This window comes from Ailuropoda melanoleuca, chromosome 10 (genome assembly GCF_002007445.2).
Source record: "Ailuropoda melanoleuca isolate Jingjing chromosome 10, ASM200744v2, whole genome shotgun sequence".
Taxonomy (NCBI): Eukaryota; Metazoa; Chordata; class Mammalia; order Carnivora; family Ursidae; genus Ailuropoda; species Ailuropoda melanoleuca.
The window spans coordinates 40,232,336-40,240,088 of record NC_048227.1 but is presented as its reverse complement, the minus strand read 5'-3'; positions in this window follow the sequence as shown (position 1 = coordinate 40,240,088).

Here is a 7,753-nt window from a genome sequence, read left to right as displayed (position 1 = left end):
ATACATCCTTTAAGAATAATATAGTGCCCTTCTGTGTCTCTAACTATAGTCTTTAGTTTAAAATCCAATCTGTCTGATAGAATTGCTACGCCAGCTTTCTTTTGAGGTCCATTGGCGTGAAAGATGGTATTCCATTCCTTTAATTTCAGTCTGAATGTATCTTTAGGTTCAAAATGAGTCTCTTGTAGACAGCAAATGGATGGGTCATGTCTTTTGATCCAATCTGCAACTCTGTGGCATTTTATGGGAGCATTGAGACCATTTACATTGAGAGTGATTATTGAGAGATATGATTTTAATGATGTCATGTTGCCAGTAAAGTCTTTGTTTCTATCGATTGTGACTTTCTGTTCTGTATCACTCTTGGGGCCTTTTTACCTTTATAGAACCCCCCTTAATATCTCCTGTAGGGCTGGTTTCATGGTTATGAAATTGGTCAATGACTGGCGATTCTGGAAGGTCTTTATTTCTCCATCAATTCTGAATGACATCTTGCTGGATAAAGGATCCTTGGCTGCATGTTTTTCTCTGAAAAAAGCTTTAAAAATGCCCCCCCAACCCTTTCTCTCATTCCAGGTCTGTGTAGTCAGGTCTGACGTAATTCTGATACCTTTGCCTTGGCACGTGAGAAATTTCCTTGCCCTGGCCGCTTTCAGTACTGTATCCTTGGATCTAATATTTGCGAATTGCACTATGACGTGACATGGTGTAGGTTTGTCGTGGTTGAGCTTGGGAGGGGTCCTCTCTGCCTCTTGGACACGAATGTTTGTTTCCCTTGCTAGATTAGGGAAGTTTTCAGCTACAATTTGTTCAAATATCTCTTCTAGACCTCTGTTTTTCTCCACCCCTTCAGGGATGCCGATGATTCTGACATTGGAATGTTTCACTGAGTCAGTAATCTCCCGTAACCTACATTCATGAGCGTGGATTTTTTTAAGTCCAGATTCTACTTTAGCTTTCTCTTCTACTAACCCATCCTCCAATTCGCTGATACATTCTTCTGCCTCATTCACCCTGGCCGTCAGAACCTCTAGTTTTGACTGCATTTGGCTCATAGAATTTTTAATTTCTGCCAGATTTGCTCTCATTTCCACCCTTAGAGATTCTATATTCTCATTAACATTTTTGTTAATACTTTTTTCAAGTCTACACATCATCTTGACCATTGTTACTCTGAATTCCACTTCTGATAATTTGGTTATATCCATATCCATTAGTTCTGTGGCAGAGGCCACAGATTCATTGTCTTTTCTTTGCTGGGGGGGGGATTTCTCCTTCTCGTCATTCTGATGAGGAGAGGTTGCGGGGTTGTCCAGAGCCCAAATTATTGACCGGGACCCAGGCCATGCGCCCTTGTTTTATAGGGATCTTAAGGATGTGGGCTTCTTGATTTTTCAGCCTGCCTTCTAGGGGAGGGGCCTGCCACGCCAATACTCAGGCAACCCTGTTTGCGTAGAGTCTCCGTGTCCCCTGCGAGGGGGGATGGGTTGGGCACCCTGTGAGCTGGTTTCCGGGCTTTTGTTCTCTGGCGGCTTTCCCTGGCAGTTTGCTATGCCTCTTCTGAGAGTCAGAGCAGCAGTGGCTGAATCTCAGCCTCTGTCTCAGAACGGAGGGATTGCGGCCTGTTCTCCACTGATGTTCTGGCCACTTTAATTCTGATTCTGTTGGTGCTGCTCAACCCTTCAGCGTCCTGGGATGTGCGCCCCACACCCGGCGTCCCTGCCCTCACTTCCAGGGCGGGCGCGTCTCTGTCCTTTGTGTTTCTAACTGCCAGCCGCCAGCTGCCCCGCGCATGCTCCCGGAGCTCCCAGTCTCTGTCTGGTTCCCGTGAGCTCACTGGAGCTCCAGTTTTCAGTCTGGTGGCGTGCACTCCCCGCTCACGGTCTCAGTCTGTTCTCTCACGGTGCCGTCCATGAGTCTGCCCGCTCCCCCATGCAGGTGGCTACCGCTTCCCGGTGCCCGAACGCGGCGGCTCCCTCCCCCTTCCATTTATCTTCTGATATCTGTGCTCAGATTCATAGCTCCCCACTTCGTACCTCAATACTCAGCTCTGGAGATGCTCATTTGTAGAGATCCAGATGTATCTTCCTACGTCTCAGGCTGATTTCGTGGGTGTTCAGGCTGGTCTGGTACCTATCCAGCTCGACTCAGGGGACAGGCTGAAAAAGGGGTCCCCTACTCCTCCACCATCTTAACTCCTTCCTCCCTTCTCGGGCTGATGTGCCACACCTCAATGCCCAAGCTTTAAACCAGGGAGTCTGACTCTCAGGTTCCTAAGTACTTATTCCTGTGCTTCCCTCAGACCTCTCTGTAGAAATCACCATATGCTATTCATGATCTGTCCCTGTTTACCTCTCTTCCCTTTTGTTCACCTTCACACCCAGTAACCCAGACATGCCATGTTATTTTATCATGCATCTTCTACTTTTAGTGGCTTTCCCACTTTATGGGTCTGGAAAACATCTACCCATCTTTTGATACTCAACTCAGGTATCTCCCACACTACAAAACTTTTCCTGACTGCCCAAACCCAGCAGATAAACTTGACCACTGCCTCCTTTACACCCTCTTTGTAACTTATTCATCTTTAACATTTTATTGCTTTTTCTGCACTGTTGTGGTCTTACCTAGAATAGGACCTCTGCAAGGTCAAAGCTGTATCTTAACTGGTTTTGGTATCTTCAGAACTCAATATAGATCTTCATAGTGGATATTAATAAACATTACATAACGTTCCCTTATTCTCATAATATTTATCATTACAGTATAAAATAAAAATATCTATTTTTGATATCTAACCTTTTGTCATGCTAATACATACACTTTTTTAGCATTAAAATTTTTTAATCTCTATTTTCATTTCCAGAAGTTCTATTAAATTCTTCCAAAATCTACATCAACTAAAATTTATTATGCTCAAGACTTGAGTAGCTAGTTTTCATTTGTTTTTATGTCTTGATTCTCCTTCATGGTGACTCATTTCCTCGTGTGGTTTGTAATTTTTTAATTTGTGAACTCATCTTCTGCAGAGCCTATTTTTCCCTGGAGATCCTGATTGCTCTGAATGTGGGAGAAAAAAACAAAACACTTTTGAGTCCTTTCAGATGTGTTTTCACTGGGGATTTCAAGTCATTTGATAGTCCAAAATCAGTTTCTAATGCTAATTTCATGGTTTAAGTTTTCTGTACCACCCTAGTAGAATAAATTCAGACTACACCTACTTTTGGCACAACCCACATGTGGCTTTAAATTTCTCATAAGCAACTCCTTCCCCTTCCCCTGAGGCCTTGGATAAACAGTAAGCTTTATTTCTGTCTTTCTGAGCTGGTAGGAAAAATTTTTCTAGATCTTTTGACAAATAGGGCAGCTTTTTAAGACTTCAAGCTCTATGCACAGAATTGTTTTTCAGCCTCTAACCTCACACAGATACAAAGCTATGTCTCTGGTACCCAATCTCTGGTCTCTAATTACATACCTGATTTGAAACATCCTTGGGCAAGTGGCATCAGCTCCTACCTACTGATCTGGTTTTTGGTTTCTCTCTTAACTTCTGCCACTTTGGATTTCCTTTTCATTCTTTAAGCTATGTATGAAATAATTGGTAGAAAAATATTTTTTCCAGTACTTGAATTTGCATCCCTGTCTTCTCAGACTTCCATGTTGTTAAAAGTTCCCACTTCAGATTTTCAGAATGCTTTCATATTCTTTTTCATGTGGACCATCTAAAAACTGCCAGGAGAGATAAGCCAAGTTTTAGGCCTTCTCACACTGAGTAAATGTAGATTGAAATAGTCAGGGATGCCCACACTCACCACTATTGTTTAACGCAATATGAGAAGTCCTAGCCTCAGCAATCAGACAATGAAAAGAAATAAAAGGCATTCAAATTGGCAAAGAAGAAGTCAAACTCTTCACAGATGACATGATACTTTATGGGGAATACCCAGAAGACTCCACCCCCAAATTGTTAGAACTCAAAAAGAATCCAGTGATGTGGCAGGATACAGAATCAATGGACAGTAATCAGCTGAATTTCTATACACTAATAACGTAACTGAAGAAAGAGAAATTAAGGAATCTATCCCATTTACAATTGCACCAAAACCATAAGATACCTAGGAATAAACCTGACCAAAGAGGCAAAGGATTTGTACTCTAAAAACTACAGAACACTTACAAAGGAAATTAAGGAAGACACAAAGAGATGGAAAAATATTCCATGCTCATGGACTGGAAGAACAAATATTGTTAAAATGGCTATGCTACCCAAAGCAATCTACACATTCAATGCAATCCCTATCAAAATATCAACAACTTTTTTCACAGAGGTGGAACAAACAATCCTCAAATTTGCATGGAACCAGAAAAGACCCCAAATCACCAGGGGAATGTTGAAAAAGAAAACCAAAGCTGGGGGCATCACAGTGCCTGACTTCAAGCTATATTACAAAGCAGTAATCAGCAAGACAGTATGGTACTAACACAAAAACAGACACATAGATCAATGGAAGAGAATAGAGAACCCAAAAATGGACCCTCAATTCTATGGTCAACTAATCCTCAATGAAATAGGAAAGAATAGCCAATGGAAAAAAGACAGTCTCTTCAATAAATGGTATTGATAAAGCTGGAGAGCCACATGCAGAAGAATGAAACTAGACCATTTCCCTACACCATACATAAAAATAGGCTTAAAATGGATGAAAGACCTAAATGTGAGACAGGAATCCATCAAAATCCTAGAGGAGAACATAGGCAGTAACCTCTTTGACCTTGGCCACAGCAACTTTCTTGCAAGACACATATCTAAAGACAAGGGAAACAAAAGCAAAAATGAACTTTTGGGACTTCATCAAGATAAAAAGCTCTGCACAGCAAAGGAAACAGTCAACAAAACTAAAAGGCAACCTACAGAATGGAAGAAGATATTTGCAAATGACATATCAAATAAAGGGCTGGTATCCAAGATCTATTAAGAACTTATCAAACTCGACACCCAAAAAACAAATAATCTAGTCAAGAAATGGACAGAAAACATGAACAGACATTTCTCCAAACAAACCATACAAATGGCCAACAGACACATGAAAAACTGCTCCACATCACTTGTCATCAGGGAAATACAAATCAAAACCACAATGAGATACTTTCTTACACCAGTTAGAATGGCAAAAATGAACAGGACAGGAAAAAACAAATGTGGGCGAGGATGTGGAGAAAGGGAACCCTTTTACACTGTTGATGGGTTCCAAGCTGGTACAACCACTGTACAAAACAGTATGGAGGTTCCTCAAGAAGTTTATGGAACATAAGAAATAGGAAGATCGGTAGGAAAAGGAAGGGAAGAATGAAGGGGGGGTAAACAGAAAGGGGAATGAACCACGAGAGACTGTGGACCCTGGGAAACAAACTGAGGGCTTCAGAGGGGAGAGGGGTGGGGGATTGGGATAGGCCAGTGGTGGGTATTAAGGAGGGCACATATTGCATGGTGCACTGGGTGTTATATGCAAATAATGAAATGGAACATTGCATCAAAAACTGGGGATGTACTGTATGGTGACTAATATAACAAAATAAAAATTATAAAAAATAAAATTAAAAAAAAGAAGTTAAAAATAGAGCTACCCTACGACCCAGCAATTGCACTACTGGGTATTTACCCCAAAGATACAGACTAGTGAAAAGAAAGGGCACATGCACCCCAATGTTCATAGCAGCAATGTCCACAATAGCCAAACTGTGGAAGGAGACGATATGTCCTTCAACAGATGAATGGATAAAGATGTGGTTCATATATACAATGGAATATTACTCAGTCATCAGAAAGGATGACTACCTACCATTTACATCAACATGGAAGGAACTGGAGGGTATTATGGTAAATAAAATAAGTCAATCAAAGAAAGACAATTATCATATGATTTCATCCATATGTGGAACATAAGAAATAGCACAGAGGATCACAGGAGAAGGGAGAGAAGCTGAATGGGAAGAAATCAGAGAGGGAGACAAACCATGAGAGACCCTTGACTCTGGAAAACAGAGCTGTGGAAGGGGAGGTGGGTGGGGGGATGGGGTAACTGGGTGATGGGCATTAAGAAGGGCATGTAATGTAATGAGCGCTTTAGTGTTATATGCAACTGATAAATCATTTAACACTACATCAGAAACTAATGATGTACTACTATATGTTGGTTAATTGAATTCAAATAAAAAATAAATAAATAAAAAAGAGATCTAAGTGCTCATAGGTAGTAAGTTGTCTTACCAGTTTAAAAAACTCAGGTGTTCTAGTTTTGGCCTAATACTAAGGTCCAAGGACTCAATCAATATCTAGTGAAGCTAAAGATAGCCTTTTAGCAGGTATGGATAAAAACTTGCTCTTTTTATGGGCTCTAGACCTGGGTTTATTTTCTTGGATCTTACCTTGCTCCACTCCTCTCTCCCACATCCATCATTTCTCCTGAATATTTTTATGGATATCTACCATTTTCAAATACACTAAACCATCTTTCCAACCCAGGTATCTTCTAAGCCATCGCCCAAACCTTATAAATTTACCCAAAGCATTCTTTGTCCATAGGAATCATTCTCCCTTCCCTAATCATAGTGAAGATGTTTATCTCCACCACACATCTTTCTGTTTCAACTCCATCCTTTTATGCTCACACATCATTCTTCCACCAGTGAATGGAGGAAATTAGGAAGATAGGTCAAATTTAAACTGCAAGAGAATGATTGAAAGACTTGTGGATCTACTGAACAATTATATGCCTATTATAAAAATTATGTACCTTGTCTGTCTTTGTTGACCCATATCATTATACTCCAGGCTCCATGGGGTGAAAGCTGTCTCCAAATGCAGTGTGCTCTGAGATGTTTGGGTCCCATATAAAAATAACAAAGCCTACATATGGAAGACAATCATGGTCATTTGGAATTGGCTCCTTCCAACAGACTTAGCCCAAGGGCCATACGTACACCAAAAAAGCAAGAGTAAGGATCAGAATCCTAAAAGAGAGAATTCACGTGGGTCACCTTAGCATCTTAGCTTTTTGTTTTGTTTTGTTTAGACTTGTTTGCATTTAGTGAGTTGCCTCCGACTGTTTATGTTGGTCCTGATTACAATCCCTTTAAAGCATGTTCTGGAAATTTTTTGTCACAGATCTCAAGTGACAATAAGAAACACTCTGTTAGTTGGATTTCAAAGGGACCCATTCCCATCTTCCATACAGAAAGAGAGATCAAACCCTTTTGAACACCAGTGAAATACTGATAGAATAGATAGTGAAAATGTATACATAAGTCCTACACCAAACATTTTATTTCACATTCTGAATAACTTAAGAGCGAATGTCAGATCCTTACACTAGATCGAGGGAAATTCTTTCCCCTATTCCTCCCCCCCCCCAAAAAACCTACTAAAGCCAATCAAAATCTCACTAGCTCCAAATTTCATTACAAGCAAAAAGAAAATATTTACAAATGGAAATCAGAAGAGTAGACACTCATGAGTATTAGCTTCAAAACATCTTGTTAATTAGTCAGGCTTTGTCGTCTCCTTACCTTAGGTCAGTGTATGCAAGGGAAATCCATGTAGAAGCACTTGTTTTTCTGGGATAACTTACTGCTAGTAAAAGATGTTTGTGCCAAAATGGAATGTTTAAGGTTATCTTCTTGTTGAAGATGACACTTGTCACAGTGTGATTGCCAGCAACAAGGGAGAGTTAATGCAAATAGTTTAATATTACCA